Below are 6,673 nucleotides of genomic sequence, written 5' to 3'. Positions count from 1 at the left end.
CAAGTCATGATCTTGCAGAGTTTAAACCCCACGTCGGGCTCTGTGCTGACAGCTCGGAGCTTGGACCCTGCTTCAGATTCTGTCTCCCTCTCTGTCTGCCCCTCCCCTGCTCATGCCCTGTCTCTCTCTGTCTCTCAAAAATAAATAAATGTTGAAAAAAAATTTTTTTCAAGTGCTTCCCTGATTGGTCAGATGCATTCAGATTAATCTCTCCTTTGACTAACTTGAAGTCAACTGATTGGAGACCTTAATGACACCTGCAAATCTCTTTCCCTTTGGCACATGTTCGGAGGTCTTACCCATGCCCAAAGGGATCTGTTGTAGAGAATGTGTACACGGCGGGGCAGGGATCGCAGGGGCCATCGTAAACATGACATCCCCTGTGCCACCGAAGAGAGACAAAACTTTTGTACGCGTCTGCACATTGTGCACTGTGTTACCTCCACCCGTGCCCGGATCGTGAGGAATAAGTGACACAGAACATTCATTCATCAAAGCCCCTAACAACGTGGTCCGGCTCCGAGTGACTTGTTGAAAAGAGCCACACCGAACCTACCAGGGGCTTAGTATTGCTTCACACTCCTGCTGCAGCAGAATGTAATATATTTTAAGTGCCTTCCACTCTTCCTCCCAGGGTGCCCAGGGAGACGGATGCCTACGCGGGGGAGGAAAAAGTGCCTGCATTCCTGCAGACTCCAACAGCACTCCAGTCTCTATTGGTGTGGGTAAAATATAACAATGTAATATTCGGGGGTTGAGGGGGACATTCAGACATCGTATCCCAAACATATAACAACTAGTAAGGTACCAGAAACTTCCAGTAAGGACAGCCCAGATTGCTAGGTGGAGTTGAACCTAAAGACTCTTTGTGGGGCCAGACATTAACTCTTCAGTTACTGGATAATGATGAGGTTCCATCATCTAAGGTGGGGCCCAGGGCTTATGAGTAGTTTATTTACCTAAAGTTGTAGAGATGTTTGGATATTTTATCGATCGGTATGCAAGACATGCATACGGGCTAGAGATTGGCCCTGTTTATAGTTTAAGAATATTTACCTTCAGGCACCTGGGTAGCTCAGTCGGTTAAGCATCTGTTTTTTTTTTTTTCTAAATTTTTTTGTAACGTTTATTTATTTTTGAGACAGAGAGAGACAGAGCATGAATGGGGGGAGGGTGAGAGAGAGAGGGAGACACAGAATCAGAAGCAGGCTCCAGGCTCCGAGTTGTCAGCACAGAGCCCGACATGGGGCTCGAACTCGTGAACCATGAGATCATGACCTGAGCCGAAGTCGGACACTTAACCGACTGAGCCACCCAGGCGCCCCAAGCGTCTGACTCTTGACTTCAGCTCAGGTCCTGATCTCGTAGTTCGTGGGTTCGAGCCTCGCGTCGGGCTCTGTGTTGACAGCCCAGAGCCTGCTTCAGGTTCTGTCTGTCTGTCTCTCTCTCTCTGTCCCTCCCCTGCTTGTGTTCTGTCTCTCTCTCTCAAACATAACAAAAATAAACAAAATAAAAAATAAAAAAAAAAAAAGAATATTTACCTCCCAAGAGAATTCTCAGGAGAGGCAACCTGTTAAAACCATTTTCAGGGCTAGTGATTAAACCATGAGGTTCTGGGGGAAAGGTTGTCTTATGCAAATGCCTTGATGTGGTCCAGGTCTTTACAGTGGGGAAGAGAGAAAGACTTGCAGAGAATAAAAGGGGGCCGTTCCGGAGTCCAGCCAGCTCGTCTCCCGTGGGCCTTGTTCTGCCTCCAGGAAAACCTCTAACATCTGTTACACGCATCACTTACATTGCCACAGAGCCCCGGTACCACTCTCGCATACACGCGACCACGGGAAACTGGCTTTATTAATTAGAGTGCTTGCCCATTGGAACTATTTGCTCCCATTCATAATTCATCGACATCCTTGCTAAATAAATATTGGGGCATTCACTCATCCCAAGCAATTATCTAAAAGAAGCTACATCCATCACAAGGGTTCATAAACTGGGAGACTAGAGTATGAAACATTCTGATTAAAGGAAGCCTACTTTGAATGGCAGGTGTGCCCATTCTCATCCATATGCGTTAAGTACTTACCAATACCGGAAATGAGGTGCCAGCTGGGACGACACATTGGGACACAGCAGCAGGCCCTCCTTGGCGGAACGCAGCTGGCACGGTGGTACATTCAGAAGCTCCTGTCACCTGTGATCAGTGAACAGCAGAGGTTCTGGGTGTCCGCACTGAGGCGCTCTCATTCTTCCCCTTGCGCCTTGGGGGAGAACAAGCCTGGGGTGCTGGCAGCGTGCCTGGGCGACTCAGCCCTCTTGTCTTTGTCATAGATGGATACCAGGGTTCCACGAACTGCTCCCGAGACTTGGACACCCAGCAGCCACGCTGGCCCGCTCTCAACACTCACTGAAAGTCAGGCAAGGTTGAAAATCAGGCTCAGCACGTATTCCAGAATATCAGAGATCAGAGGGTCTGCACGGGAGATTTCTGCCTCCCTCCAGCTCTCAGAGCCTTGAAGGAAACCTTTGCACCAGCCTGGCCCTCTTCCTTCTTTCTGCTCTGAATGGCATGTCGTTAGGGCTTCCTCTAGGGCTTGAGTTGGCCCCTGAGCTACATCAATTATGCATGGAAACAGGCAGTTTCTTGCCCTTCTTTCGCTCTTGCAGGGTTACAGCAGCCTTCCACGTGAGGTCCGTGCCTTCTTGGGTATTGTAACAAGATCCTCCTGTTGACTTGATGTAGAGGCTCGGGCAGCTGTCCAAATGGCTTCTTTGTACAATCTCCTTCCTGCTTTTATCCCTATGAAAATGGCCTCCTTATCATGATCCTCGAAAATATTATTGATTCTGGTACAGGTCTATGCACAGATATCCATGCCACAGTCGGTCCTGGAAACTGTTTTAGAAACCTCAGCTTCCCGCCGAACTGTTGCCTTCTCTGGTTCCACCATTTACTAACGGATTGATACAACCTCCATAATTAAGTCCTGATGTTCCGGAACACATTGCTCCTCCCCACGGCCTGATATTGTACCATACCTTGAGGGGGGCTGGGGGAAGATGAGGAATGAAACATTCCATATTCTTAAACATCAAATAAAAAACTCAAGTTTGTTTCTAACATTTCACAGGACCCTATCACTAAAAGCAAGTTACTTTCCGTTTCCTGGTTTGAGCAAAGTGGTGTTGAGCCTCTGGGGCCAGCTCTTGGGGAGGCGTGGGACGATCGCTGCTTGAGAAGTTCGTGACAATGAATGTCGATAATGAGGGTTTGAGAAGTCAGCACCGTTCTAATGAACTTGTGTGAAGGGTTTTTCAGAATAGAGGCTGACACACAGGCACCAGGTGCGGCCATTACTAGTCTGTTACTGGCTCCATATTGGAAGGCCCGCGTCGTTTGGCTTCCCACCTTGAACAGCAAAATAATACGGTCTGCCTGCCGCCTGCTTGTCACGATGGACGGTGGAACACTTGCTTGGCCCTTGGAAATTTTGTATAAGATTCATTCTGAGGATTGAGTGGCTTTATGTGTTTTATTTGTTTAAAAGGACATAGAATTGGAACATCACTTCTGGGAGTGTGCTTACCAGTCGAGCACAGCAGCAAATTGTCAGTCACAATTAACGTCAGTGAAGGAACGATTACTGAATCTTCTCTGATGCGCTGTGTCTCGTGACACAGCAGCGTCGCACGGCTAAATGACAAAACAGCAGGTCGCTCTCGTAAAGTGAAGCGTGCGCTGTTACTCTCCATTCTGAGAGCAGCTATCGCCTCCTCAGGAGGCTTTTTTCTGGAGAAAATAACAAGTCCAGCCCGTGTGAGGGTCTCTGTCTGTCTTCAGAATTTCCAACAGCCTCTTCCAGAGAAAGAAATAGAATATTCATATTAGCAATGGTTTCTTTTTTTTAAGAAATGTGTATTTTTGAGAAAGGGCGTCTTTCAGATTCCAGAAGATGGCCTACTGCTTTGTGATGAGTCATCGCGAGGTGCCAAGTGCCTGCATAGCATGATTCAAAGTAATGTCAGCAAAATAAAATTATTATAATGATAACACCTTGAACTCATATAACATTTATTATGAAGAGTATAGAGACGGTCATATAATCACATTTACTTGTAAAGCCTCTGAAAGTCAGCGGGATGCTATATTCCAAAAGACAGCAATACAAAGAAATGTTATGTAATTCCAAACTTGGCAATAAGTTGAAGGTAGACTCGCACTTCCTATCTCCTACAAAATGACTCTCCATCAATAATTGTTTACAAAATACTGGTGTGGAAAAAAACGATGAGTTTTTCTAGTCAGGAAGTTGTGTCTTCCTCCTCTTTCTTTCCTCCATTCTTTCTCTGCCTTCCGTGAACATCTGCTGCAGTTACTTATTCATTCAACAAGTATTTATTGAACGCCTACTGCATGCCCTACATTGTACCAGGTCCTGGGGAAAATTTCCTCTTTCTCTTCTGGTCCCAGACACGTTGGGAGCCACCAGCTTCGGTGCCGACACAATCAAGTCCAAGAACCACACCATGTGCAACTAGTCATGAAAATGGCATAGAAATGGCACCAAGAAACCTCATCGCAAAGATAATAAATCTCCAAAGAGGGTGAACTCCACGTTCCTGAGGAACATGTGCTTTACCAAGAATGCAAGAAGGGCCCAAACAAGATGTAGGCAGGCACAGCCCAGGCCATCAGGACCATCTTCAAGCCCAACGAGATCAAGCCCAAGATTCCAAAGGGTGGCAGCCGAAAGCTTAATCGACTTGCCTGCATGACTCATCCCAAGCTCAGGAAACGTGCCCATGCCCGTCTTGCCAAGGGTCTCGGGCTCCGTTGGCCAGAGGCCAAGGCCAAGTCTCAAACCAAGTCCCGGGCTGTAGCTCCAGCTCCAGCTCAGGCTGCCAGAGATGCCCAGAGCCCTATGAAGGCTCTGGTGTAGAAACTTAAGTAGGCTGATATGAAGATAGAAGTACTGGTGTGACCCTGAGATCTGTCAAAGAAGAAAAAATAGAGGAAAAAATGTCTACATCAATGAGGTGGTATCACAGGGGAGATCTATGTATCTCTCTATGTAGAGAGAATATTAGATGTTAACAATTGCCATTGAAAAAAGAAGAAACAGGGAAAGGGGTAAGGAGGCCAAGGTGGGAATAATTAATAATGTGATAACTTTAAAATAGGCTCTTGGCGGAGGGACCCCTCAGACCATGAAGCCAGGCACGGGGATGGCCACAGGATGAAGAAAGCCTGTTGGGCAGGTCTTTGCTGTGGAGCAGGCATGGTCCAGGGTGGGAGAGGCATAAGGGAGAATGGCTGGCATGTTAATGGATGAGCATGGCAGACACACACCCGTGGATTTGCTCTCTGAAAGCCTATACAACCCTTTCCCCTTCTTCTGCCGTAATGGCTGGGGAAGTCAAATCCTTACTATTTCTGCCTTCTTGCAATTGGGATAGTCACATGGTCCAGTTCTGGCCAGCAGGGGGCAAGCAGAAGTCCCTGAAGAAGGCTTCCCTTTCCAAAGAAGAAGACAAACGTAGTTGGAGAATGTCCACCACCCTTCCCCACCTGCCCCCCAGAACATCGGTGTGGTGCCTGGAGGCTCCACAGGGAACTTGCCATCTTGAAGATGAGAAACAGAGGTCCTAGGAGAAGGGAGGGGAGAGATGTCATGTCCCGATGACACTGCGTGCAGCTTCCCACCCTGGACCACAGATTCCATATTTCTGTGGGAGAAAAATAACTCCCTATTAGGAAAAAAATAAGGTGTTAATTTCACGGCTATTCATTAGCAATGGCCTGAACAAACCAGGATCTTTTCTACTGCAGTGAAAGCCTTAGCCAGGATCTGAGCAAGAGGGGGTCAGGAGAAGCTAGTCTTCCCAGAGAGGATGACGTGGGAGCTGGGTCCCTGAAATAGAAAAGACTTTTCTACGTGCAGAACCAGGGACCCCGGTGGGTCATGTCTCCATCTGGTGACCGACATCATCCTTGTATCACTCTGACAGGGGAGCACTTCTCAAAGGAAGGTGAGATTTACTGGGGATCCCCAAGAACTTTTGTTTGTGTGGGTTATAACTATGGACATTTGTGATATTAGACTTTAAACTCATTAATATATTTAGTTATTAAATTTTTAAAGGGGCATCTTAGGTGCTCAGTCAGTTGAGCTGAGCATCTGACTCTTGACTTCGACTCAGGTCATGATCTCATGGTTCATGGGTTCAAGCCCCACATCTGGCTCTGCGCTGGCTCTCCTTTCTCTCTCTCTCCCTCCCCTGCTCACTTGCTCTCTCAAAATAAATAAATAAACTTTAAAATCTTTTTACAAATAATAATAACAAAACCATTATATGCTCAAGAAAACAACATCTCTTGTATGAAAATAACCGTATTTTCCAACAAGTGAAAAAGTGAGAAGCATGACATTGGTTTGCATTTTGCAAATCTCTCTAATGTCTGCCTTAACAGAAGATATCTGCCTTTGCATTCAATCTGTTGTAAGCTATTGTTTTGGCTTAGGTATAGGAGAAAAAAATCTGGCCTCGCACAAATATGAGGTTTGAGAAGAAAGGAGTATTATCTCAACGTTTTCAGGTAACTCTGATGTTCTGCTTTGTTACTTCAGCAAAATTCACTAAGTGGTTGTTTCAGGAAGGTCAGGTGAAACACAGG

The 6,673-nt window shown here is 46.5% G+C and overlaps 1 pseudogene; it reads left to right on the top strand.

The window, feature by feature from the left end:
• Positions 1-2,094: 2,094 nt before the first annotated feature.
• LOC132680534 (large ribosomal subunit protein eL29-like) lies at positions 2,095-4,937 on the top strand (annotated as a pseudogene).
• Positions 4,938-6,673: the final 1,736 nt, after the last annotated feature.

Source organism: Panthera onca, chromosome A1 (genome assembly GCF_046562875.1).
Source record: "Panthera onca isolate mPanOnc1 chromosome A1, mPanOnc1 haplotype 2, whole genome shotgun sequence".
In the NCBI taxonomy this organism is placed as follows: Eukaryota; Metazoa; Chordata; class Mammalia; order Carnivora; family Felidae; genus Panthera; species Panthera onca.
The sequence above is the reverse complement of the archived record's forward strand: the minus strand, read 5'-3'. Positions and strand labels throughout refer to the sequence as shown.